Source organism: Rattus norvegicus, chromosome 7 (genome assembly GCF_021556685.1).
Source record: "Rattus norvegicus strain SHRSP/BbbUtx chromosome 7, alternate assembly SHRSP_T2T, whole genome shotgun sequence".
NCBI lineage: Eukaryota > Metazoa > Chordata > Mammalia > Rodentia > Muridae > Rattus > Rattus norvegicus.
In genome coordinates, this window is record NC_141540.1 from 40,118,366 (window position 1) to 40,144,727 (window position 26,362).

At 43.4% G+C, this 26,362-nt stretch overlaps 1 long non-coding RNA gene across 22 annotated transcripts; it reads left to right on the forward strand.

The window, feature by feature from the left end:
* Nucleotides 1-48: 48 nt before the first annotated feature.
* LOC100912143 (uncharacterized) lies at nucleotides 49-26,362 on the forward strand. Of its 22 annotated transcripts, none has more exons than XR_015625293.1 (8): nucleotides 49-204; nucleotides 514-655; nucleotides 2,030-2,118; nucleotides 4,562-4,716; nucleotides 15,337-15,631; nucleotides 17,197-17,350; nucleotides 24,629-24,707; nucleotides 25,518-26,362. It is a non-coding gene; the product is annotated as an uncharacterized LOC100912143 (long non-coding RNA). The 22 variants fall into 22 exon arrangements; XR_015625279.1 differs by having other exon boundaries at nucleotides 49-154; XR_015625281.1 differs by having other exon boundaries at nucleotides 49-154; nucleotides 517-655.

Here is a 26,362-nt window from a genome sequence, read left to right on the forward strand (position 1 = left end):
TGGGTAGTCACCGGGTGCCGCAGAAGCCCTGCCCGCCTGCTGCTTGGTGTTTAGCACAACACCCGGTGCCAAGCAGGTGTTCAGAGCTGAGAACGGTTGGAAAACTGGATGGAAACAGCCGGGCCTCGAAGTGGGCAGTGGTGTGGCGATTGAGGTGAGAGGGCAGCTGACACGAGTTTGACCTACTTTATTATCTTGCTCCAGGTAAGCTAGGAGCAAAGCAGAGGGCCAAGTTCCCAGCCCACGGGGAAGAGAACAATGCCCGGAGCGCGCAACATGGCTAGCGTTTCCAGGCTTAGAGGGAAAGATTCTTTCGCCCTTGTCCTCCGTTGGAGCAGGCTTCTGGCTTCTGCCTCCTTAGACGAAGGGACCTTGTTCTCCCCCATATAGGGTGTTTGGTTGGGGAGGGGGAGGCCATCTGGGTCCTGTCACTGGCCTCCTCGGTATTGGTGCTCAAAGAGGATCAGCCTATGGGTGCTTTTTTTTTTTTTTTTTTTTTTTTTATCTCCCCAGCAGGTGCTGACAGCTGAGCCATTCCACACACCTTTGGGGCAAAGAAGTGCCGGAAGCCAGGGCCAAGGTCAAAGACCAAACATTCTTTCCAAGGCGACCAGAAGCACCCTGGAGGGCTGGCTCCTAGTTACATAAACCGCAGGTTAGCAGGTCCCCCACTGATGAACTCAGCCTGAGCCTCCCGGACTTACTTACGCAACTGTTACGCAGAAGCACTTGTTTCAGTGTGGCAACAGATGTTGTGTTGCTATCAAATACGTGGTGTCTCCGCCCATCCTCACTTAGACAACACTAAAGCTCTTCACCACCAGGTGGTTAAGGCTGTCTGATCGGGCTGGCAGGAGGGAAAGGCATGACTTACTGTAGCTCTTGGCCCAGGCCACCGAACACTCAGTACCTTGTACCCCGTTAGCCTTGGGCAGTAAACCCTCTGATAAAATGTTCTTTTTTGGTGTTTGTTTTTCCTGGCAGTCTCATTTTGGGATATAAATGGTTCATTATTTCCATCCCATAGATTCATTCTTGCTTCTGGAAAAAAAAAATGGAAAGATTGGTTAAAAAAAAAAAAGCATCATTGGGGCGACCTCTCCTCTTCCCAAATGTTCTGACCTTGAACAGGGGCCTAGTTTCCACACGGCTCCAGCCATCTACAGCTGAGCCAGTGTGGGAGAGGTTGACTTAGGGAAGGCAGCCGTGAACAGGGGATATAAATATATTACACCAAAGCGCTTGATGCTATTAAATGCCAGGAAGTGGTGCAGACCTTTACCCCCGCTGGAACCCCTGCAACCTTTTCAGAGGACACTGGGCGAGCATCAGCGGTTAGGAAGTTGGAACAGGGTCCCTCCCTCTCCAGCTAGGTCATTTTCCCTGCAGGGCAGCCTGGAGGCAAATTTTATTAAGGATCAAGTAGCTGGCCCAAAGCAGTATAAATAGTGAGAGAGCATATGACAGCCTTAGCAATGAATGTGGCTGGAGCTCAGGCGAAAGGAACCTACTGTGTTTGCTGCTGCTCTGAAACTTATGTGAAGCCCTCCTCCCAGAAGGCGACCAGGGAAGTTGGACACAGACTTGCTAAAGCTTACTATTCAAAAATTATTCAAAGTGACTTCTCCTTACTTTTGGAAATCAGCGGGCCACACAGTTAACTCAGGAAAGGAACCTAAGGCTGGAGGAGATTAAGTTTGGAAGCAGAGGCTGTCCCTGATTGAGGTTCCCCAAGTCATTGAGGTACTACTAAGGGCAAAACCTTGAAGCACCTCTAAATACTGTGTAGGAACTAACATGTCAGAAGCAGACCAGAAAGACCTCAAAGTTGAGTTTTACAAGGACAGCTGGGGTGAGTTTAAGCTGCCCCACCCCCACCCCATTGGTTTCTTCTACTGATGTCTCCCTTTGCTTTAGGGTAGACCCTGAGAGTAAACCAAGCTTTAGTGAAACAGATCAAGACCTGAACAACTGAGAGATGGGAATCACTATTACAGAACAGTTTCTTAAACTAGCTGTCTTTCGGCAGTCCCGTCCCACTGTCCCAGAGCTGTTGAGGAGACGCTGAGGATTGAAAAGGTGCAGACCGTTCCTGCTCGTCTCCGACACATTTCCCAGGTACCCCTGGCTTCTGAGACAACACATCTGCTTCATTCTGACCTAACTTCTCAATGTACTCCGAGAGACGACAGTACATTGTACATTACACATTGTACAGTACAGGCGTCCTACCCTTCTGGAAAGGACAGTAGCCACCTGAACGTGCCATGTTAAAAACCAGCATCTCTATCTCTACTTTCAAGGGCATTGATCACGAGGGGCCAATGCCTTCAGAATCATCCCCCCCCCCAGAGGGTATGAGGACATGAGGGAGGCTCTGTTGCCTTCTTCCTGACTCCCTCTCATTCTGGCAAAGACATTGACCCCTTAGTCAATATTTACTCTATTTTTTTTCCCTCTGTAAAAACAATTTTAACATGGCAAAATTCCTGGCTAAGAGATGACATTTCCCAAACTCTCTCATAGTAAGAATGTCACAGGGCAGGGTGCTTACATAAATTTGAATTCTGGGAAACAAATAATTTTTAGTTACGCACGCGCGTGCATGTGCGTGTGCGTGTGTGTGCGTGTGTGTGTGTGTGTGTGAGTGTGCCTGTGCCTATGTGTGTGTGTACTTGTTATAGTAGTTTTATATTTTTATTTATTTATTTTTGTTTTATGTGCAGTAGTGTTTTGCCTGCATGCATGTGCGTGCATACATTGATAACCATGGAGGCTAGAAGAGGGTGTTAGGTCCCCTAGAACTGGAGTTACCGACTGTTGTCAATTGCCACGTGTACACTGGGAGCTGAACTCAGGTCCTCTGCAAGAGCAGTCAATACTCCTAACCACTGAGCCATCTCTCCAGCCCCCAATGTTTTTGTACTTTTTAATTTCCAAATATGGCAGCTCTTTGCACAGGGCTTTTGGAATGAACATACATGTTCTCTTTGCCCTCCGTTCTCTCCTAGAGGGTAACTGAGAAAGCTGGAATTTCGGCAGCCACCTGGAGATATGTTTAGGAGGAACAGAAGTAAAGGACTCGGGTCTCCAGTGACTGTATACTTTCAGAGCTCCTTTTGTGTGAGGACAAGCCATTGGTCCACATTAGCTGCCATGCTGTCTCTGCGATTTGTACCTAACAAATGCTAGATATCGTAGATATTCATAGGATATGGCCTTAACATAGCTTAGAGTAGTGTTACTTTTGTGCCTGGCAGAGTCTGTCTTACTGTGTACCATTTGCTTTGGCTTTTGTTTATCATACACAATTATCTCTATTATCTCTCTGTCTACATATACACTGTATTTATTATATTATGAAAATAATATACTCATATACATTATTTATCACTACTATATATTAAATATACACTATACTGCGTGCACACACACACGTGCACACACACACACTCGCACACACGCGCACACACACACACACACACACAATGTATCCCAGAGTGGCCCTGAACCCTCTGCATATCCAAGGCTGGCCTCGAACTCATGATCCTCCTGCCTCTGCCTCCTAAGTGTTGGGATATGGCTATGCACCACCACACCCAGCTTAGTCACTCTACATGTAAGGTCTCTGAGGGAAGTGGAGAGCATTCCTTCCATCCTTTGGAAAGGCAGCATGAAACCCACACACCGCTGGTGCCCGTCTGCCTTACATGCTGCCTTTGTGCATTCTGAGCACTTGCTCCGGATCATAACATTTCTAAAGCAATATGATTTTTCTTTTTAACCTTCACACAAGCATTCTGCCCTAAACTCAACTCATCTACACTGATGAGTCAAAACCTCAGAGTCTTATTTCAAAAAGTTATTGACAGATTCCCTCGTATGCCACAAAGGTTAGCTAGGGACAGTCATGCGTTCAGACAAGGCTTATTCATTTATAAAGCACATCGATAACTTAGAAAGCAGGTGTCATATTCCTATATTGTCAGCACTCAGGAGGCGGAGGCAGGAGGACGTCAGTTTTAAGGACAGGCTAGGGGATATAGCGAGTTCGAGGCTGGCTGTAGCTATGTGGTGGGAACACAAAGCAACAACGACAAAATCAGGAGCGATATAAAATACACCTCTTTCAGCAGGCCATGACCTTGAAAACCCACTGCTCGGCATTCTAGTAAAGAGAAGGGGTCAAGGGCGAGAGCATCTAGCTTGGCTGCGAACTGTACGAACAGTTGGCTCCCTTTTTTCAGTGACATCTTCTGAACGTTATGTGGTAGAATATTACCAGCCATGTTCTCTCACATTAGCTGCCTTAACTTTTCTCCAAAAGAATTCCATGCTTGCCCTCTGTGGAGACGAAGCACCATGCAAAGAGAAGAGAGCAGTATTTCCTTACAGGACTCCCTCTTCAAACACTCGTGAAACAAGATCAGGCCTGGTCCGGCTGTCACAGACAGCCCTGAGGAGGTGGCTAGACTTTGTGATGTGGTGAGGGCTGAGGGCTAGAATTTAGCAGGAGAGAGAGTGAGAGGCCTCTCACACCATTTTGTATGTTTCTATACAGGACCCCCAGCTCCGCCTGTCAGCAAGGAAGGGTGCGATCAGGGGTACTTGGGAGCAGGGGAGCCAAGCCTCTAGACACAGGCAATGTCAATAACAGCAACGGATAACCAAGAGGAATAAGCCAAACACGGACGGAGAAGGATCAGGATCAGTCCGGTGAGAGGTTGTGACGTCATCACTGGCAGCCCCAGGGAGATGACGGATGAGCCGTCTGTATGCATCGAAACTACAGACATAAATAAAAGTTGTACAGACTTGAGTTAGGCAGATAAAACCACATCACGCGTTAATTGGTATTTTCCTTATCGTGGAGAGGGAACATATCTTCCAGACATTCAGGACCAGACACATGACACACACTTCAGCAGGCTGAGAGGCAGGAAGATCATGAGTTCGAGGCCAGCCTGAGCTATAAAGTGAGTTTCGGGCCAGTTTGGATTATATGGTGAGTGTCCGTCTCGGAATACAACACAACACAACACAACACAACACAACACAACACAGCACTCAGGTCCATTGATTGAACATTTTTTAGGTGCCAGGCCTTGTTGTCAGGGTCGCATCCAGTTTTATAGTGCTATTGAGGCAGGGTACCAATGCCTTTCAACTTCCCAAGAATGAAAACTTCCCAAGCTCCTTTGCTTCCCTGCTGTAAGACCGTAGCTGAAGCCAGCTGCCTCCTCTGTACTGTGATCTCTTTGATGACCATTGTTTTAACCCAAGGGCAGAAACATGCTGGTAGGCAAGTTTATGAAATACTCCTAGTTTTAAAACAGGCTTACGGTAAGACCTCTCATAAAAATCAGCAGACTGCCTTATGTTCAGTTTTCCTCTGCTACTAAATCATCTTTTCTTTCCTTTCTTTACAACTAAGCTTAGACATTTACCAAACAAGCTTCAGAAAGCAGGACGGGAGACTGAGTGGCTCCTGGGTTCACATAGGCAGGGAGCAGAGGCCAAGATCCGCTTCCCTAGAGCCCTTCAAACCGAATGGACTTGCACTTGTTGCTAAAGTGTCTTGAGGCCTCTGTTTCCACATCTGAGAAATGGGGAAATTGTGGTATTTGTTGTGAAGATAATTCGATTTAAAGATTGGGTAACTGGGTCACTGAAGGCCACAAAATGCCCCAGCAAAGGTAGCTTCTTCGTGTGTGTGTGTGTGTGTGTGTGTGTGTGTGTTTGTGTGCGTGCATGTGAGTGTGCGTATGTGTGTGCATGTGCGCGCGCGCCTGTTTTTGTATGTGTGTGTGTGCGTGTGTGTGTGAGTGTGTGTGTGTGAGTGTGTGTGTATGTTTGTGTGTGTGTCTGTGTGTGTTTGTATGTGTGCGTGTGTGTGTGTGTGTGTGTGTGTGTGTGTGTAGCTATTGATAGATCCACAGTCTAGTCAGACTAGGGTGGTTGAGCATTAGAGGCAGGCGCCTAAGGGATGGTGACCCAGTGAGTCATTGGAAAGCCTGATAGGCCTGACACCTCCCTCGGCTCCATCCAGAGCCTCTATCTTTGCAGCCGATGATGCATTGTGCGGCCCATCTGTCTGGTATCTACTGACTTGCCTTCATACTTACGTGTCACTTGTGGATGTTTTCTCGGTACTCTGAGAGGTGGTCTATTAGTTGGTTGCCCTTAACAACTCATACCTTAAGTAAACAATCCCATGACACTTCTTTACTTCTCTATGGCTGTCCCCACCTCCACCGAATGTTGTTTACATACTTCTGTGGGTTGCCACATCAGACAGGAAGCTCTTCTTGATTGCATTTTTCTGTTTTCTCAACTGTGTTGTGAGTACCTGGAGTCGAGGACCGGGCCTTCTCTTGCCGAGTGACTTGAATACAGGCTTGTACAGTTTTGACAGGTGACGTTTTTGCCACTATTTCTCAATTACCTGATTCATCCTACAAACCTGTCTGTGATTGCTCCATTGTGTACAGGAACCCAGCAGTGGCCCTCACAACATCGCTGTCTGACAGAGACAGAGATGAGCTGGTGGTGCCATCTGCTCTTCCTGTAGGAGGAGAAGCCTCTCTGTTCCATTTCCTGTCCTTCTCCCTGTCTGCTCAGTATCAGGATAGACAGCCTAAAAAGCAGAAGCTGCCATAATGAAAACTTAAACATGGACAGGAGACAACTTTCACACACTTATTCATTTTAGAGATCTGTGTGGCGAGGTCAGGGTGGAGGACCTGCGTGTTGAGGGTCAGGTAGAGGGCCAAGGACAACTTGGGAGAGTCATTTCTTTCCTGTAGCCATTCTTTACTTCCTGAACCATCTCATTGGTCGGATCCAGGAACTTGTGTTTATCACCCATTTGACAGGAGTTTCTCAGTGTGGAACTCCAGCCCCTACCTCATTTCTCTTCCCGTTTACTTTCTTAGCTTTCTCATCGGCTGATGAACTCATCTGGTGTTCCTTAGACCAACACCTCTAGTCCCATTTCACAGAGTCCAAATCACAAAGGGGGAAATGGTATTTATTTGGCGAATTCCATATTGAAGGTATTGCGCTGGGCACAATAGATACATTGAAGAAGCCCCGCTTAGGAAGCTGAGGTGGAAGATGGCAACTTTGATGCCAGCATGGTCCTGACTGCCTGTCTGAGACTGGGGAAGAGGCTGAGGGAGGAGAAGGAGGAAGAAGGGGAAGGATAAGTTGCTATTTTTGCTGGTATGTTTTTATTTTTCCACCAATAAAGTGGCAAGTCTTTTAAGGAAGAAAACATCTAGTGTTTCTTTATGTCATGACTTTTCCCTCTTGTATTTTGGTTAGAACAAGTAACTCTTATCACAGGATAAGAGCTCTGGTCATTGCCTCCCCCAACACCCTTCCCCCACTGAGGTCAAGCAAGCCACAATGCCTGGGCTTGCAGCCCAGTCAGCCTACAGCACTAAACCTTTCTATGACGCTCTTACAGAAACGTGGTCTGCACCAGTGACCCTGTGGTCTGCACAGCTCACCACTCTGTTTTCTACACAATTCATTAAGCTGTGCCTGCTAACGCCCCGAGTGACTACTAGCCAGTAGCCACATCTGGCGTGTGGCCTCTAGTCCTTTACTTGTTTACCTATTCATCTTTATCACCATCACCATCACCACCACCACCACCACCACCACCACCACCATCATCATCATCATTATAATCATCATGGTTTTACATTGCCCCACACCCTGCTTCTAAATCCCATTACAATACCCCTTTCTCTTATCGTCTGCTGAAATGAGATCATTCCCCCAGCACCCCGACTTGACTCTATCATTCTATACTTGGTTGCCAGGAAGTCTCTTCTGTGGTCATGTCTTCAGCTGTAACCCATATTCTGTAGTTAGGACAGCAATCTTGATCACTCCATGAGAGCAGAGACCTCATGATCTAGTCATCCCGGAAGTGGCTCACTTTTCAATGCCGCTGCACTGGAGAGTGTCTTTGGTTGTTTTCTGTTGCTATAATTGGATGCTAGAGACTTGGTAACCTGTAAAAGAAACAAGTTTATGCTGGCCCACCATCCCATAGTCCAAAAGTTGAAATATTGGTCTGTCTGACTTCCATGCAGGGCCTCCTGATGCTTGAACGCATGACTGAAAGCAGAAATAGGAAACGGTACTCGTGGGATACAGAAAGGGGAGCCGAATACATGAGTGTAGACAGACAGACAGACATACAGACAGACAGAAACACGCACACACAGGCCTTTCTGCCCTGACAGAAGCTTCTTATTCCTATTATTCTGGATGTGTGTTAAATGAATGTTCTAGAACGAGAATGCATTCTTTCATTTTAGGAAGCACTTAATGCATCTATGATGTTTTTAACCCTGGAAACAATACAGCATAACAAGGCTAGAGAGATGGCTTCGTGGGGAAAGTGCTTACTACAAAAATCCAATGACCCGAGTTCCATCCCTGGGACCCGTGTGGTAGGAGGAGAGAACTGATACCCATACGTTGTCCTTTGACCTCCACAGGAGTGTTGTGGCATGCTCAAACCAGCATACCGCACACACACACACACACACACACACACACACACACACACACACACACGCAGACACACACAGAATAAATAAATTACATTAAAACATGGTATATTTTTCCTAAAGCACACAAATTTTACGTGCTCACCTTAATGAATTCTTATGTATGTGTCCATCTAGGTATATCAGTGCTATTGTGATATGCAAATTTGAAGTATGTTTCCTTTGTACATGTAACTAACAACCTATGTCCTTAATGTTGTGTTATGGTTTATATATGTTTGGCCCAGGAATGGCACTATTAGGTGTGGCTCTCCGCCCATTGATGCCAAATAAGGCCATCCTCTGCCACCTATTCGGCTGGTCCATTCCTATGTACTCTTGGGATGGTGGTTTAGTCCCTGGAAGCATTGGGGGGGGGTCTTGTTGGTTGATATTGTTGTTGCTCTTATGGAGTTGCAAACCCCTTCAGCTCCTTCAGCCCTTTCTCTCCTCCATGGGGGACCCCATTCTCAGTTCAATGGTTGGCTGTGAGCATCCTCATCTGTATTTGTCAGGCTCTGGCAGAGCCTCTCAGGAAACAGCTCTATCAGGCTCCTGTCAGCATGCACTTCTTGGCATCTGCAATAATGTCTGGGTTTGGTGACTGTATATTGGATGGATGCCCCAGGTGGGGCAGTCTCTGGATGGCCTTTCCTTCAGTCTCTGATCCACACTTTTTTTTTTTTTTTTTTTGGTTCTTTTTTTCGGAGCTGGGGACCGAACCCAGGGCCTTGCGCTTCCTAGGCAAGCGCTCTACCACTGAGCTAAATCCCCAACCCTTCTGATCCACACTTTATATCCATTTTTCCTCCCGTGAGTATTTTGTTCCCTCTTCTAAGAAGGACTGAAGTATCCGCAGTTTAGTCATCCTACTTCTTGAACGTCGTGTGGCCTATAAATTATATCTTGGGATTTCCAAGCTTTTGGGCTAATATTCACTTATCAGTGAGTGCATACCATGTGTGTGCTTTTGTGATGAGGTTACCTCACTCAGGATGATATTTTCTAGTCCTATCCATTTGCCCAAGAATTTCATGAAGTCATTGTTTGTAATAGCTGAGTAGTACTCCATTGTGTAAATGTACACTTTCTGTATCCATTCCTCTGTTGAAGGACATCTGGGTTCTTCCAGCTTCTGGCTATTATAAATAAGGCTGCGATGAACATAGTGGAGCATGTGTCCTTGTTATATGTTGGAACATCATTTGGGTGTATGTCCAGGAGTGGTACAGCATGGGTCCCTAGGTAGTACTATGTCCAATTTTCTGAGGAACCTCCAGACTGATTTCCAAAGTGGTTGTATCAGCTCGCAATCCCACCAACAATGGAGGAGTGTTCCTCTTTCTCCACATCCTCGCCAGCATCTGTTGTCACCTGAGTTTTTGATCTTAGCCATTCTGACTGCTGTGAGGTGGAATCTCAGGGTTGTTTTGATTTGCAGTTCCCTGATGACTAAGGATGTTGAACATTTTTTAGGTGCTTCTCAGCCAGTCAATATTCTTCAGTTGAGAATTCTTTGTTTAGCTCTGTACCTCATTTTTAATAGGGTTATTTGGCTCTCTGGAGTCTAACTTCTTAACTTCTTCGTATATATTGGATATTAGCCTTCTATTGGATGTAGGATTGGTAAAGATCTTTTCCCAATCTGTTGGTTGCCATTTTGTCCTAATGACAATGTCCTTCACCTTACAGAAGCTTTGCAGTTTTATGAGGTCTCATTTGTCGATTCTTGATCTTAGAGCATAAGCCATTGGTGTTATGCTTAGGAAATTTTACCCTGTGCCCACATGTTCAAGGCTCTTTCCACTTTTTCTTCTATTAGGTTGAGTGTATCTGGTTTTACGTGGAAGTCCTTGATCCACTTGAACTTGAGCTTTGTACAAGGCAATAAGAATAGGTCAGTTTGCCTTCTTTTACATGCTGACCTCCAGTTGAACCAGCACCATTTGTTGAAAATGCTGTCTTTTTTTCCACTGGATACTTTTAGCTCCTTTGTCAAAGATCAAGTGACCATAGGTGTGGGGGTTCATTTCTGGGTCTTCAATTCTATTCCACTGGTCTATCTGCCTGTCTCTGTACCAATACCATACAGTTTTTATCACTATTGCTCTGTAATACACCTTGAGGTCAGGGACGGTGATTTCCCCAGAAGTTCTTTTATTGTTGAGAATTGTTTTTGCTATCCTGGGCTTTTGTTATTCCAGATGAATTTGCAAATTGCTATTTCTAACTCTGTGAAGAATTGAGTTGAAATTTTGATGGGAATTGTATTGAGTCTGTAGATTGCTTTGGGCAAAATGGCCATCTTTACTATATTAATTTTCCCAATCCATGAGCATGGGAGATCTTCCCATCTCCTAGATCTTCTTCAATTTCTTTCTCCAGAGACTTGAAGTTCTTGTCATACAGATCTTTCACTTGCTTGGTTAGAGTCACACCAAGGTATTTTATATTATTTGTGATTACTGTGAAAGGTGTTGTTCCCCTAATTTTTTTCTCAGCCTGTTTATCCTTTGTTTAGAGGAAGGCTACTGATTTGTTTGAGTTAATTTTATATCCAGCTACTTTGCTAAAGTTGTTTATCAGCTGTAGGAGTTCTCTGGTATAATATTTGGGGTCACTTAAGTATCTATCAGATCATCTGCAAATAGTGATATTTTGACTTCCTCTTTTCCAATTTGTATCCCTTTGACCTCCTTTTGTTGTCTGTTTGCTCTGGCTAGGACTTCGAGTACTATATTGAATAAATAGGGAAAGAGTGGGAAACCTTGTCTAGTCCCTGATTTTAGTGGGATTGCTTCAAGTTTCTCTCTATTTAGTTTGATGCTGGCTACTGGTTTGCTGTATATTGCTTTTACTATGTTTAGGTATGGGCCTTGAATTCCTGATCTTTCCAAGACTTTTAACATGAAGGGGTGTTGATTTTTGTCAAATGCTTTTTCAGAATCTAATGAGATGATCATGTGGGTTTTCCCCTCCTCTTTGAGATTGTTTATATAGTGGATTACATTGATGGATTTCCATATATTGAAACATCCCTGCATCCCTGGGATGAAGCCTACTTGGTCATGATGGATGATCATTTTGATGTGTTTGATGGTTTCATTGAGTATTTTTGGATCGATATTCATAAGGGAATCTGTTCTGAAGTTCTCTTTTGTTGGATATTTGTGTGGTTTAGGTATAAGTGTAATTGTGGCTCCATAGAACGAATTGGGTAGGGTTCCTCCTGTTTCTATTTTGTGGAATACTTTGGAGAGTATTGGTATGAGGTCTTCTATGAAGGTCTGACAGAACTGAGCACTAAACCCATCTGGTCCTGGGCTTTTTTTGGTTGGGAGACTTTTAATGACTGCTTTTATTTCTTTAGGGACTTTGGGACTGTTTAGATGGTTGATCTGATCCTGATTTAACTTTGGTACCTGGTATCTGTCTAGAAAATTGTTCATTTCCTCCAGATTTTCCAGTTTTGTTGAGTATAGGCTTTTGTAAAAGGATCTGATGAATTTTTGAATTTCCTCAGATTCTGTTTTGTCTCCCTCTTCATTTCTGACTTTGTTAATTTGGATACTCTCTCTGTGCCCTCTGTTTAGTCTGGCTAAGTGTTTATCTATCTTGTTGATATTCTCAAAGACTCAGCTCCTGGTTTTGTTGACTCTTTTTGTTCCTACTTGGTTGATTTCAGCCCTGAGTTTGATTATTTCCTGCCTTCTACTCCTCTTGGGTGTATTTGCTTCTTTTTGTTCTAGAGCTTTCAGGTGTGCTGTGAAGCTGCTAGTGTATGCTCTCTCCTGTTTCTTTTGGAGGCCCTCAGACCTATGAGTTTTCCTTTTAGCACTGCTTTCATTGTATCGCATAAGTTTGGGTATGTTGTGCTTTCATTTTCATAAAACTCTAAAAAGTTTTTAATTTCTTTATTTCTTTCTTGACCAAGTTATCATTGAGTAGATCTTTGTTCAGATTTCATGTGTATTTGGGCTTTCTGTAAATTTTGTTAGTTCATGGTGATACAATACATGGGATTGTTTCAATATTCTTGTATCTGTTTAGGCCTGTTTTGTGACCAATTTTATGGTCAACTTGGAGAAGGTACCATGAGGTGCTGAGAAGAAAGTATATTCTTTTATTTTAGGATGAAATGTTCTATAGATACCTGTTAAATCCATTTGGTTCATAACTTCTGTTTCACTGTGTCTGTTTACTTTCTGTTTCCATGATCTCTCCTTTGATGGGAGTGGGGTGTTGAAATCTCCCACTATTATTGTGTGAGGTGCAATGTGTGCTTTGAGCTTTAGTAAGGTTTCTTTTATGAATGTGGGTGTCCTTGCATTTGGAGCATAAATATTCAGAATTGAGAATTCATCCTGATGGATTTTTTTCTTTGACGAGTATGAAGTGTCTGTCCTTACCTTTTTTGATAACTTTTCGTTGAAAGTCTATTTTATTTGATAATAGAATGGCTACTTCAACTTGTTTCTTGGGACCATTTGCTTGGAAAAATTTTTCCTAGCCTTTTACTTCGAGGAAGTGTCTGTCTATGTCACTGAGGCATGTTTCCTGTATGTACCAAAATGCTGGGTCCTGTTTACATATCCAGTCTGTTAGTCTATGTCTTTTTACTGGAGAATTGAGTCCATTGATGTTGAGAGATATTAGGGTCCCATGATTATTGTTTCCTGTTATTTTTGTTGTTAGAGGTAGAATTATGTTTTTGTGGCTATCTTCTTTTGGGTTAGTTGAAAGAAGATTACTTTCTTGCTTTTGTGTAGGGTGTAGTTTCCCTCCTTGTCTTGGAATTTTTCCATCTATTATCCTTTGTAGGGCTGGATTTGTGGAAAGATATTGTGTAAATTTGGTTTTGTCATGGAATATCTTGGTTTCTCCACTTATGTTAATTGAGAGTTTTGCTGGCTATAGTAGCCTGGCCTGGCATTTGTGTTCTCTTAGTGTCTGTATGACATCTGCCCAGGATCTTTTAGCTTTCACAGTCTCTGTTGAGAAGTCTGATGTAATTCTGATAGGTCTGCCTTTATATATTACTTTACCTTTTTTCCATACATTTTTAATATTCTGTCTTTGTTTTGTGCATGTGGTATTTTGACTATTATTTGACAGGAGGAATTTCTTTTCTGGTCCACTCTATTTGAAGTTCTGTATGCTTCTTGTATGTTTATGGGCATCTCTTTCTTTTGGTTAGGGAAGTTTTCTTTTATAATTTTGTTGAAGATATTTACTTGCCCTTTAAGTTTGGAATCTTCACTCTCTTCTATACCTATTATCCTTAGTTTTGATCTTCTCATTGTGTCCTGGATTTCTTGGATGTTTTGAGTTAGGAGCCTTTTGCGTTTTGCATTATCTTTGACATTTGTGTCAATGTTTTCTGTGGTATCTTCTGCCCCTGAGATTCTCTCTTCTATCTCTTGTATTCTATTGGTGATACTTGCATCTATGACTCATGATCTCTTTCCTAGGTTTTCTATCTCCAGGGTTGTCTCCCTTTGTGCTTTCCTTATTGTTTCTATGTCCACTTTTAAATCCTGGATGGTTTTGTTCAATTCCTTCACCTGTTTGGTTGTGTTTTCCTGTAATTCTTTAAAGGATTTCTGTGTTTCCTCTTTAAGGACTTCTACTTGTTTACCTGTGTTGTCCTGTATTTCTTATATTTTTGGTTGTGAGCCTAGCCTTTAACAGCTGAGCCATCTCTCCAGCCCTGTCCTGTATTTCTTTAAGCAAGTTATTTATGTCCTTCTTAAAGTCATCTAATATCATCATGAGATGTGATTTTAAATCAGAATTGTGCTTTTCTGGTATGTTGGGGTATCCAGAACTTGCTGTGGTGGGAGAACTGGGTTCTGATGATGCCAAGTGGCCTTGGTTTCTGTTGCTTAGGTTCTTGCACTTGCCTCTCGACATCTGCTTATCTCTGGTGTTAGCTGGTCTTGCTGTCTCTGACAGTGGCTTGACCTTCCCGTAAGCCTGTGTGTCAGCACTCCTGGGAGATGAGATGAGCTCTATCCCTGTGGGATCTGGGTACAAAGAGCTGTGGCACTGGGTCAGCTCCAGGCGCAGACAGAAACTGGAAGGATCCTGTCCCAGACTGCTCCTGTGTCCTGAAGGCTTTAGGTGGGTCCCTCTGAACAGAAGTGGTGATCTCATCTGTGTTCTCAGGTGTGTCAGCACTCCTGGGAGACCAGCTCTCTCCTGGCGGGATCTGAGTACAGAGGGCTGTGGAACAGGTTCAGCTCAGGGTGCAGGCAGAAACCGGAAAAGATTACGTTAACTTTTAATTCCACCTTGCAACCCTCTAGTTCAAAATTCTGTTCTTGTTTCTATCAGGACACTGAATCTGAGTGCTGAGAGGAAGAAAGGTGGGTAGTGACCCAGTGTTACTCTGGGGTACAGGTTCCTCCCTAAGGTGAACATAAGAGTCAACCATAGTATCCTCACTTTATAGATGAAGAAATTGAGTTTCAAATGTATTCTGTCCTTGGTTCTACAGTTAGACAGAGTTTGAAACTCTGTCTCTGTGGTACCAAGTCTTTATTCTTTCTTTTAGACTATTGGCAAGATGTTATGATGTATTTTCTTTATTTTAGTTTTCCTGAAAGCAAAGCCTGAGGTATTTTATCTGGAAAGTGATCCTAGAGAATAAGAGCGGGGAGCAAGGGGTATGAGACAGAAAAGCCAGGAAGCCCATACATGGATGACCTCTTGGTTTGGCTATAACTGAGGTCAGCTTCTGTCCTTTCTTCTCAACTCTTCTTAGGCGACTCAGGAGGTGTGTCATAACACCATCCATCTAGAAGACCCAAGGAGAACGGGATATCTAGTAGTTTTCATCATCCAGTGGCCAAAGGCACCACAATGTTAGATGTCTTCTGATTTCTGGGTTGTAATGTGTTGGTATCAAGGAGACTCTCCTTCCCTTTATACCTCACAATGGTCCAAGACAAGACCTGATACAGAAGAAAAGGAGTCAAGGTGAAGGCCCCCGTAAGACACAGTCAAAGTGCTATTAGGTGAAACTGGACCAAGATGACATGTAGCTGAATGCTACCATGGTGGGTATAAGAGGAGGTGGGGCTGGGCATAGGCAACATGGTTGGGGTGTGTGTGGGAGGGGTTGGAGTTGGGGGAATAGCTGAATGAAAAAAAATAATAAAAAGGAAAGGAAAGGACAGGAAAGGGCATGACTGTTCCTAGGTACAGTGGAGGAGAAAGTTTATTACAGATATTTGGGAGAGTGTAGTCAGAGTCAGGGATGTTGGGAGAGTTCAGAGTGGACATAACGTTGAGTCATGTGAGGGGAGGGGAGAAGAGAGAGGAGAGAGGGTAGAGAGGGGAACCAGGTACGGCAGCCAGGAGGCCCAAAAGAGAGGGTAACCAAAATGGCAGATTATATAGAGAAGGGCACCTGGGAGAGGGGCAACTCAGCCACTGGGCTGGAGAAGTTTTGGGTAGGGGGCAGGGTATGCCAGCTATGTCAGCTATAATGACCCTATAACAGGTAGGGACTAAGGAATGCTCAGAGAACCTAGCAGCCATGTCTGCTTTGATATGTTATATAGGCATCTCAACCTTTTGTCCCGGGCTTGGGAGCTAATAATAACCCAGTAGTAGCTTGTACATGGACTGAGAATAACTGGGTAATGCAGATCGAGAATGAGAAACAATTTGCCAGTAACATGCCTCTTCTTGTGGTGGAGATTTCAACCTCGACCAAGGTCTTTTCTGTTAGAGTTCAATTCCAGGCACATTTGAAAAGCTGATGGGGTAGACTAAGATGATATTTGTATGCATTTAGTTGCATGAGTCCTCCTTTCTCAGGGTATATAATTTATCCATATACTTTTACATGTATACATATTTATATGTATTTAAGAGAACAGAGAAAGAAGATAGCAGTGTGAGACAAAAGGACCACGCATGGGAACAAGACCTGAAGTCAATGAGAAGAGAAGCTCGGGGGGAAGAGAGGCGGCTTTATGAGAGCCAGTACCTCAATACCCAGCAGGACACACTCTTTAAAGGCCTGGTGATGAAGTGTGATCTAGACTGAGGGCATTTGGGCATCCTTCCCATTTCTTCATTAGGCAGAGAAGATCAAATGTTTACAATCCAATAAACACAGTACAGACGCTCCCCGGGATGCTGCTCCCCGTGGCCTGGTTATCTTGTGTGTTTAGAGACTGTAGAAGTAATTTTAGAGGTATTAGCTCATATTTGGAGATTAGCTGACAAAGACTGGAATCTGAACCAGCTTTCGGAGATGATGTGGAGTGGTCTAAGCAGGTAGATGATAGAAGGAAGGATTTGTGAATGAACTGAGGATGATCAGGACCTTGGCATTGCTAGCCCTGGTGATGGTGACCATTCTGTGAGAGCCTGGGGAGAGAGAGAGAGGTGGGGAGGAGGGAGGAAGAGGGAGGGAGGGAGACTTATAAGGCAACAGGGTCAGAATCCAATTACTGAAAATAACCAGCTTGGAGGCTGACTGGTGTTAGGCTCTACTTCCTCTGCCTGGCCTATGTCTGAGAGGTAAAGCACCTATTTGCTACCTAAGCTGCCAAGTGAGTCAAACAAGTCTTCACTGTTGAGTTATTATCATTATTACTTTTTTTTCCAGGGCTGAGGATGCAACGCTGGGTCTTGTGCTTAGCTGGTGCTCTAATCCCTGAGCTGTATTCCCTAGGCTGTACTTGAATTATCAGTAACTCTCAGATGTCTGAACCCATGAATAATGAAAGAGTTCATGGATAAAATCTGTTTGCCACAGAAAGGTAGGGTCTTTGTCTGCCTAGTATCTTTGCCCTGTTCTCCATACAGAACTACCTTAAAATTTTTTATTGCATTTATTTATTTACTATATGTGTGCATGTATGTGTGTGAGCATGCACACACGTGTGCATATGTATCATGGCACATGTGTTGAGATAGCAACTTGTGGGAATTGGTTCTTTCCTTTCCTTATATGGGTCTCAGGAATCAAACTCAGGTCATTGGCCATCCATCTGGGTTTAGAGCAAGCACTCTTACCTGCCCAGCCATCTTGTGAGCCCCAGAACTACTTTCTTTTAAATGAAGGAATTTCCTAGCTTACCAGAGTCTTACCAACATAACTAAGTCCACTTAAATCAGACTAATCAATTCCCTTGGCTAGGCATAAGTATGGAATGTTAAAGAGGCCAATATAACTTTCATGAGATTTGATATTTATGTGTTTACTGAGGAGGAATGTCTCTCCACTCTCCATAAATTTCAGATCATAAACTATACAGGCGATATAAACTGGAGTTGCTTGCTTGCTTCCTCTTCCTCCTCCTCCTCCCCCTCTTCCTCCTCCTCTTCCTCCTCTTCCTCCTCTCCCCCTCCTCCTCTCCCTCTTCCTTCTCCCCACCTCCTCTTCTTTCTTTTCTTCTTTTGGAGTTACTTTCTCTTACCTTTGCAGACTTCGTGGAGAGAGCTATGAGTCTTAAGCTAACAGAGAAGCACAATGAAGAAAGGTGGGGGTGGATGGAGAGTCAGGATCCTAAGATCATCATTTGGACCTTGAATCCTGCTATTTCTGAAGACAAACACAATCTTTTGTACACACTGAGTTTCCATCCAATTTCATTTTGAGGTCTTAAAAGCTGCAGAGTAAGGAGATCAGATGAATGCATGTGTTTGTTATTAGCAATAAACATCTGTGGTGTCCCAGCTGGACTTATTTTATCCTGGAAATGTCTGCTCAGTTCTGTTCCCCATGAGGACACACTGGCCAGTTCTGCCGGACAGAGGACTTGGTGACACAACACATCATGCTTTTCACACAGTGGGTGAAATCCTCAGCCCCATCCATTTTGAATCCAACCTACAGCTTGATTCTGGCCTTCTGAAATCAATATGCCTGTGAGGATTCAGTGATCAGCTCACATTTGACAGTGATAGCATGGTACCCAGCAGCCTCCTGGTCCTCCTGGTATCATGGTCCATGGTGCCAATCATAGTTTCTGAAGGCAATCAGACCAGGGCATCTCCAAATATGCCACTTTGGTACGATGACTACTTTGAGCATTGGAAATAGCAGAAGCAGGACGAGTTTTATCACCTCCTCTCTTCTACCTGAAATAGACCACAAAGCTTCCCACTCGCCAGATATTCTCCCTAAACCAGCAAGGAAAGAACATCTTTATCACCAGACACTGTGAACTGACTCTAAAATGGAGCTGTACAGATTAACCCACTGAGAGGATCCTCATCCTGTTTTAGTTCATCACTCTCATATGCATCCCTAGTGACTTTGCCAGAGTTCATTTGAGTTAGTCACAGACCTGGAAAGAACATACAGGAGATTTTCTATTTCTTTCCTAATAAGCCCTTAAAGATCCCAAATGGTTTGGGCCACATTTCTTCTCCTTGTTCTTTATGCATGCTAAGTCATAGGGGTTTGATGCCCTTCCTTTTACTGTTAACACACAGTGAGGTGTTGAGGGGTAGCACAAAAGATACACAACGTGTCTGTGATTCAGAGAGTGCATTATAGTATAGGAGGAGAATGCTGAATGCTAAAACAGGGATAGTTAAGGGAGAGTTGCAGGGACCTAAGCAAAGACTTAGTTCACTCAGGTTATGGGAATCAAGGAAGATTCATGGGAGATTTTCAATAGTCCATGTAGGAGGAATGAAATGGAGTCAAAGACCAATGAATTGAAGTGTTCTTGGATGACAACTTCAGATTCCTTGAGCAGAGGAGCAGGTAGAGTGGGCCAGCTTAGGAAGACACCATGAGCTAATTTCAAAAGTCACTAATGGATTTCTTTGTTATTTTTCCAAACTATGGAGTTAGAAAACTCAAACATCAGCGTTCCCAGCTTCCCTTGCAGCTACGCATTACTGAACTCTAAGAAAGTACAGAGGGTGTAATAGATGGAAGTCATAGATGGCATGTGTAGATATACTTACCTTGGGTTTCCCATCTTCTACTTCTTATATGGTAATGCACAAGAGTATTGAAGGGCATACAAGCCATAGTAATACCAAGAAAGAGACTACATTCACAAAATGGCAGAGAAGAAAGGCAGAAAGAACTTATTTCCTCAGGCACAACACCTGGTTACTATGAAACTCTAGACCACTTTCCTGAATATTCTTTAATATGTGTGACCAATAATAACAATAATAATTCTAAGTTAGTGGAGCTGCTCTATTGGTTGAGAGCCTTCTTAGCACACGTTAAGGTCTGGGTTCAGTTCCCAGAACCCCAGCACCCCATTCCAGGTACACACCTGTAATCCCAGCACTTGGGAGATAGAGGAAGAAGGATCAGAAGTTCAAGGTAGCTTTGGTTACACAGTAAGTTTGAGGCCAGTCTAGGGTACATAAGACTTTATTTTAAAGAAAAAAATTCTTATTTTAGTGAAGTCTTAGGTTTTCCATTATCTCCAGCTGATCAAGCTATATGCTGAAAATAACTATGTTACTGAAAAAACTGAAGTTTACTCAAAGTCCTTTCTGCATGGAGGCAGGGGAATGTCTGTCATTCTGGGAAAAGTGTCCCCGGTAGCTTTTTACTGTTTACACTCATCAAGGCTCAGTTGAGAGCTGACTTCTTTGTAGACGCTTTGACCTCTGTCTTGGTCTTCTCTAGACTCACTAGTTGGCTGTTGGTCAATTTGTAAGTATAAATACATGATATGTATTGATGCTGATTCTTGGTAGATAAGTTTTATTCAGCTCTAATCATACTTTAAATACAGTTATCCAGTACTGTTACCAATTCTTCATGCATTTATGCTAGGAATCCCCAGGAGGAAGATAAGTACCTTGTAGGAGGTGACTATGCTTTACATTTTCTCAAAATGCCCAGTCTGGGTAGCCATACTGTGAATGACAAGTATCAGAGTCACAGGTTTGAATCCTGGCCCCTTCACCAAATATTTGAAGACTTTAGACAAGTTTCCTAACCTTTATATGCTTCAATTTCCTTACCTGAAGAATGGAAGTTTATAAAAAAAATGTACCCTTAAAGTTATTATGAAATGAAAATGAAACATTTTCATAAATTGACTAGCACTGTTTTTATTATCATTGCATGTGCAGAAGATAGACTATGCTAACAACCATCCCTGTATCCATGGGCTTTTCAGTGTGATATCGCAGCCCTTCCCATTGTGAAATGGACTCCATTGTCTTACTCCTCAATCTACATGGGTCTTGTGGCATTCTCTGGACGATAAAGTATGGAAAAATAATACTGGATTTCATCTCAATCTAGACCTCAAGAGACCTTGTACATACCCATTTTCCAACTCGAGACCCTGTCCTTGCCATAAGAACAATCTAGAACACTGTCTGCCAGAGGATACAAGTCTTTGTGGTGCCAAGTGGCTATGTGCACCTTCTCAGTCCTAGATGCATATGAATGAGTCCAGCCAAGATCAGGGAACTCTTTCATTAATGAGCAACAATAAATGGTTCTGTTGTTGCTGTTGTTGTTGTTATTTTGAGCCATTACCTCGAACTCACCACTTAAAGGAGAATGATTTTCTGAAACTCCTGTCTCCTGCTGGTATCACCATGCCCTGTTTTAGTAAGTGGTGCTGGGTTATTGTGTGTGACAGGTAAGTGGTGCTGGGTTATTGTGTGTGACAGGCAAACACTCAGCCGGCCACCTGAGCTATATCATCAGACTGGTGCTAATTATTTGAAGTTAGTACATTTTTGGAAGTGTGGCTATATGGTGGGAACTAACCAATGTTCGACCTAACAGACAGAAGGGTTTTCACCTGTTCCATTCACCGCTTTATTTGAAAGACTTTGAACAATGTGTGACATAAGCAAGTTCTAGCACATATATGGCTGGCACTCCTGAATATTTAAGTATTTGAGGAATGGATGAAATAACAGGTGGGAATTGCTTCAGGCGTTTGGTGATGTTCAATAAACATTAGCACTCAACGGGGTGACAATGCTTATTAATGGATTGACATCTTTTTCTTCATATAAAACTAGGCAATTTATGTAAAACTAGGAATGTAACCTTAAGATCAGTTAATGAAGCAATCCTGACTTTCAGAAAACCCAACATGGGCTAGAGAGATGGCTCAGCAGTTAAGAGCACTGACCGCTCTTCCAGAGGTCCTGAGTTTGATTCCCAGCAACCACATGGTGGCTCACAACCATCTGCAATAGGATGCTCTCTTCTGAAGTGTCTGAAGATACCTACAGTGTACTCACATATAAATAAAATAAATAAATCCTTGAAAAAACCCAATACTAACAACAGTTTGCTTTTGGCTTAACCATAAAATAAAAATGAATAAATAACTAAAGCCACAGATGAACTTCTCCAGGAAACCTGGAGAGTTCAATAAAAATGCCCCTACCCTGAAGTGTAGAGGCGAAGACATTATCCTCAGATCAACCACCAGCGTTGTTCTGGTTTCCTTTCGTCTGCTACTTTCTCAGCACCATGCAACATGAGGTGAGTCCCAAGTCCTCTCAGTGTTTGGCTTTCTCACTTTAGGTGGGGCATTTGTATCCCGTTCAGGAAAACCTCTTCTTTGTGTCAATGCCCACAAGCAGGGCGGGAGTAGGGGGTGAGGGTGCCGCTCAGTGTTCCTTCTGTGACTGTGTCATCCACTGCTCCTGTTCTCCCACTGTAGAAAGAGGTGTTAGCATTTTCACCCAGCAGAGGCCTCGCTATCTGTCAGCTCTTGGTGACCTCATTAGTTTCCAAATTATATTTGGCCCGCTAGAAAGATGAACACACTGTACCTTCTCTGCGAGACTCATTATTTCCATTCTGGAGACTGTCATTTATGAAATTCTGACTGTCTTTCATCCCGTATTTACACGAAGCAGAGCTAAGAATATTGTAATTGTCTGCGATGTTTTGGAAACATTTGTCACAAACTGAAGCCAAATGCTGATTAATGTTAAATGTTATTAAAGAGCTCAGCTTTTAGCTCGTTAGCTGGACTCAAATGGCATCACCCATCAGCTTCAAGTTCCGATAATTGCACAGACTGGTGCTGGTTTAGTAATAACGATGCTAACAGATTTTTATGTTTCCCTTTCAGTGAACGTTATGCATGTGTGAAGGCCAATGTGAATGCCTTTAGTTAGGAGACCGGGCCCCGATTTGCTATAATGAGACCATGGGCAAATCTCTTCCCCGTGTCTCTGTTTCCATATCTATAAAACAAGGGCTTTAGGCTGGATGATCTTCAGTATCTTTCTGCACTGGAATTCTGTGCCGTTGACATCACACAACTTGGTTTTTAAGGACATGTAAAACAGAGCTTCATTCAGGCCCATCCTATTGCTGAGTAACATGGGTATGAATGGGGGCTGGGCAAAGTTGCCAGTGTATTCCCCTCCTTTTCTGCATTTCTCCCTTATAGTCATAGAGAAAGAAACGCTCTCCATTGGCTTGCAGGTTTAAGCCCATAATCAAATGCTCCATATCATCTGTTTGAGGAAGTTTTGGGTAGGTCATTCTTAAGTGGCTATAATCACCGTGGAATCCGAAACCATTTCCTGTTATCCTGTCTGATTTCTGAAGCAGACAGGAGATTGTCTAGCTGTGCAAACCCCGCACAGAGCAGTCAGAGTGCAAGGAAGAGAGGCTTGTTTTGAGGGTTCGTGTTTCAAAACTGCTTGTTGAATCTGCTTGTCTTTTTCTTCCCAGTTCTTAAAGGTTGCGTCTCGGCCTCCCTTCCTCATTTCTGCCCACTCTCTTCCTATCTGTTCTGCTCCTTAGAATATTTATTTGAGAATTTCAACATACAAATTGAAAAATTTTAATCTTGGCTTCGGAAGAGGGCAGCTTCAGGGATGTTCATGATTGGTTCATGAACACATTGATGGCCCATGCCATCAATGCTCGATTTTCATGAAGACTGATCGTATGATGCCTATTAAGAACCCCTTATGGTATAGGTTTCTTACCTGCTCTCCAGCAGGTGTTCTAATCCAGGTCCTTGTCCTGTTCTCTGTGACCCTCTGGATTTATTTTTCTCTAATTAAAAAAATATTTATTTATTTTTATGTATATGAGTGCTCTATCTGCATGTACACCTGTGTGTCAGAAGTAGGCATCAGATCCCATTATAGATGCTTGTGAGCCACCATGTGGTTGTTGGGATTTGAACTCAGGACCTCTGGAAGAGCAGTCAGTGCTCTTAACCACTGAGCCATCTCTCCAGTCCCTTATTTCTCTCAGTTGAAGACTGTGAAAATGACCTCTTAAAGTCTGCCTTTCACCAGGCATGGTTGGTGCACATTTGGAATCTTGGAGCTTAGGGGACAGAGGCAGGATGATTGCCATTAAGCTTGAGGGTCCCTGGTCTATTCGTGAGTTCATGGTCAGCCAGGGCTCCAGAATGAGATCCTGTCTCCCATATGGGGGGAGGGAGAGCTGTTGAGAAGGAGTGGTGGATCAAAGTGCTTGCTGTGCAGACAAGAGGACCTGATTTGAGTCCCTAACACCTATGTAAACCCAATCCTGGTCAATTATGTCTGTGACTCTAGTACTGGCCATAGAGACAGGCCTATCTTTAGAGCTTGCTAGCCAGCCAGTCTAGCCTAAGTGAATAGGTAGCTACAGGTTCAGTGAGGGACATTATCTTAGGAAGTAAATTAGAGATCAACTTAGGAAGACACCTGATACTCTCCTGCAGCTCTCATATATTGTACATATAGTCAGCCACACTTACTGCTTATATATACACGTGCGTGAGCACACACACACACACACACACACACACTCAGGCTCAGGCGCACACACACTGTGTATTTATATTGATGTATCTTTATCTTCTATCTCTCTATCTATTATCTATCTATCTATATCTATCTATTATCTATCTATCTATATCTATCTATTATCTATCTATCTATCTATCTATCTATCTATCTATCTATCTATCTATCTATCTATCTATCTATGTCTAAACCTACCAACCTACCTATCAAGCTATCTTTCTTTTCAATACACAACATACTTTCTGTAAATGCTCCTTTCTCTTGCAGTGCCTGGCTTACCTTCAACATGCCATCTTTTTCTATTTCAGACACCGGGATCACTGTCTGAAACCACTGGCCACCCTCTGCAGGCTGGAGAGGTGGTGACAGCTGAGCCATGATGGAGATGTGAGTCCGTGGGTTAGGTTACCTGGGCATGGGAATCCCCGTATAGCCACTGCCTTCCTGGGTATTAAGTGTCAGGTAAACACAGCTCCTCAACTGCTACCCTGTGAATGTGTGTCATCACCTGCTGGAAGCCGATGCCATGTGCTGTTTACTTGGTATAGAGAGTAGAAACTATATCTTTCTGGAGCATTTCAGATTCTAAGGTCTAATCCTGGACAGCGAGGTCACCGCAATGTCTGGATCTCATAAAGAATGTCGATGGGCACATAACCTCCTAGGACTCACCTTGCGCAGCCAAACGCTGCAGGAACCAGCAAGGCTTGGGTTGCAGCCATGCAGGTTGCCTTTTCATGGTCACAGAAAGGTCTTAGGGTCTGGTCTTTTGTCTTGTAGTCTTCTTTGTGTGTGGGGGGGGGAAAAGCTATCCTTTACACTAGAGCCTGTAGAAAGAGGAAAGGATCTAGAGACATTGAGCTGTAGATCAACCCCAAGGTCATTTGAAAAGTCTTGTGGGAATGGGAAATAAACCTAAGATTTCATTTCTAATTCAGCTTTCTTTCTTTACCTTTTTAAAACATAGAGAGAAAGCAGGGTGTAGCTAAGTTACCGTACTTGCCTAGCATGTGCAAGGCCCTGGATTCAGGCCCCAGTACCACAAAGTAATAGCACCAGTGGAACCAAAGTCAAATAGACAAAAGTCTTGACTGCTGACCAGAGGTTCATCTTTCTAGTCTTTAGCTTGGCTTTCTCGATGCTGGGACAAAGAAGTTCCTTGTTTTGGCTTATCGTTTTGTTGTGTCTTTCTCTTAGGAGGAAGTTACATTATTTCCTGGCCCTGACCACTAGCTGGAGTCAATACTTGGATGGTGCTCCATGCAGATGGTCCCTGCCAAGCAGAATGAGTCTCCAGCATATGGTTAACAGTAGCAACTATGACTCTGACGTCATCTCATGTGCAGGGGGTGTAGGGAGAGACAGGAGCTGCACTCTGAAGCTAGAATACTGAGTTCAAATCCCAACGTTGTTCCTCATGACCATCAACAAGTTCCTTAGCTTCTCTGTGGCTCAATTTCCTGCTTTTTAAAAGGAATTTAATGTATTGCTTAAAAGTAAGTGACTTCAGAAGGCATCTGTGACATCAAACAGTATTTGTGACATTTTGTGAGGTTCTTCTTCACCCTCCTCTGGTTTTGATTTTTGTTTTTTGTCTTTTTTTTTTTTTTTGAGACAGGATTCTTCTGTGTAGCCTTGGCTGTCCTGGAGCTCCTCTGTAGCCTAGGCTGGCCTTGAACTCACAGAGATCTGCTTGCCTCTACCTCCTGAGTGCTAAGATTAAAGGCGATCACCATCACCACCTAGCTCTGTTTCTTACTTTACATGCATGATGAACTCAACAGTCATTAAAAAAAAGCGTTCTGTAAGCTAGGTGGTGGTGGCACACACGTTTAATCCCAGTCCTGGAGGCAGAGGCAGAGGACAGCCTGGGCTATACAGTAAAAATTCCAGGACAACCAGGACTACACAGAGAAACCCTGCCTCAAAAACAAACAAATAAACAAAATGTTGTAGTGTTGTATATATGAAAATGTCACAGTGTCACCCATTACTATGTATAATTAATTTTTGCTAATAAAATGTCACGCCTATCATATGGA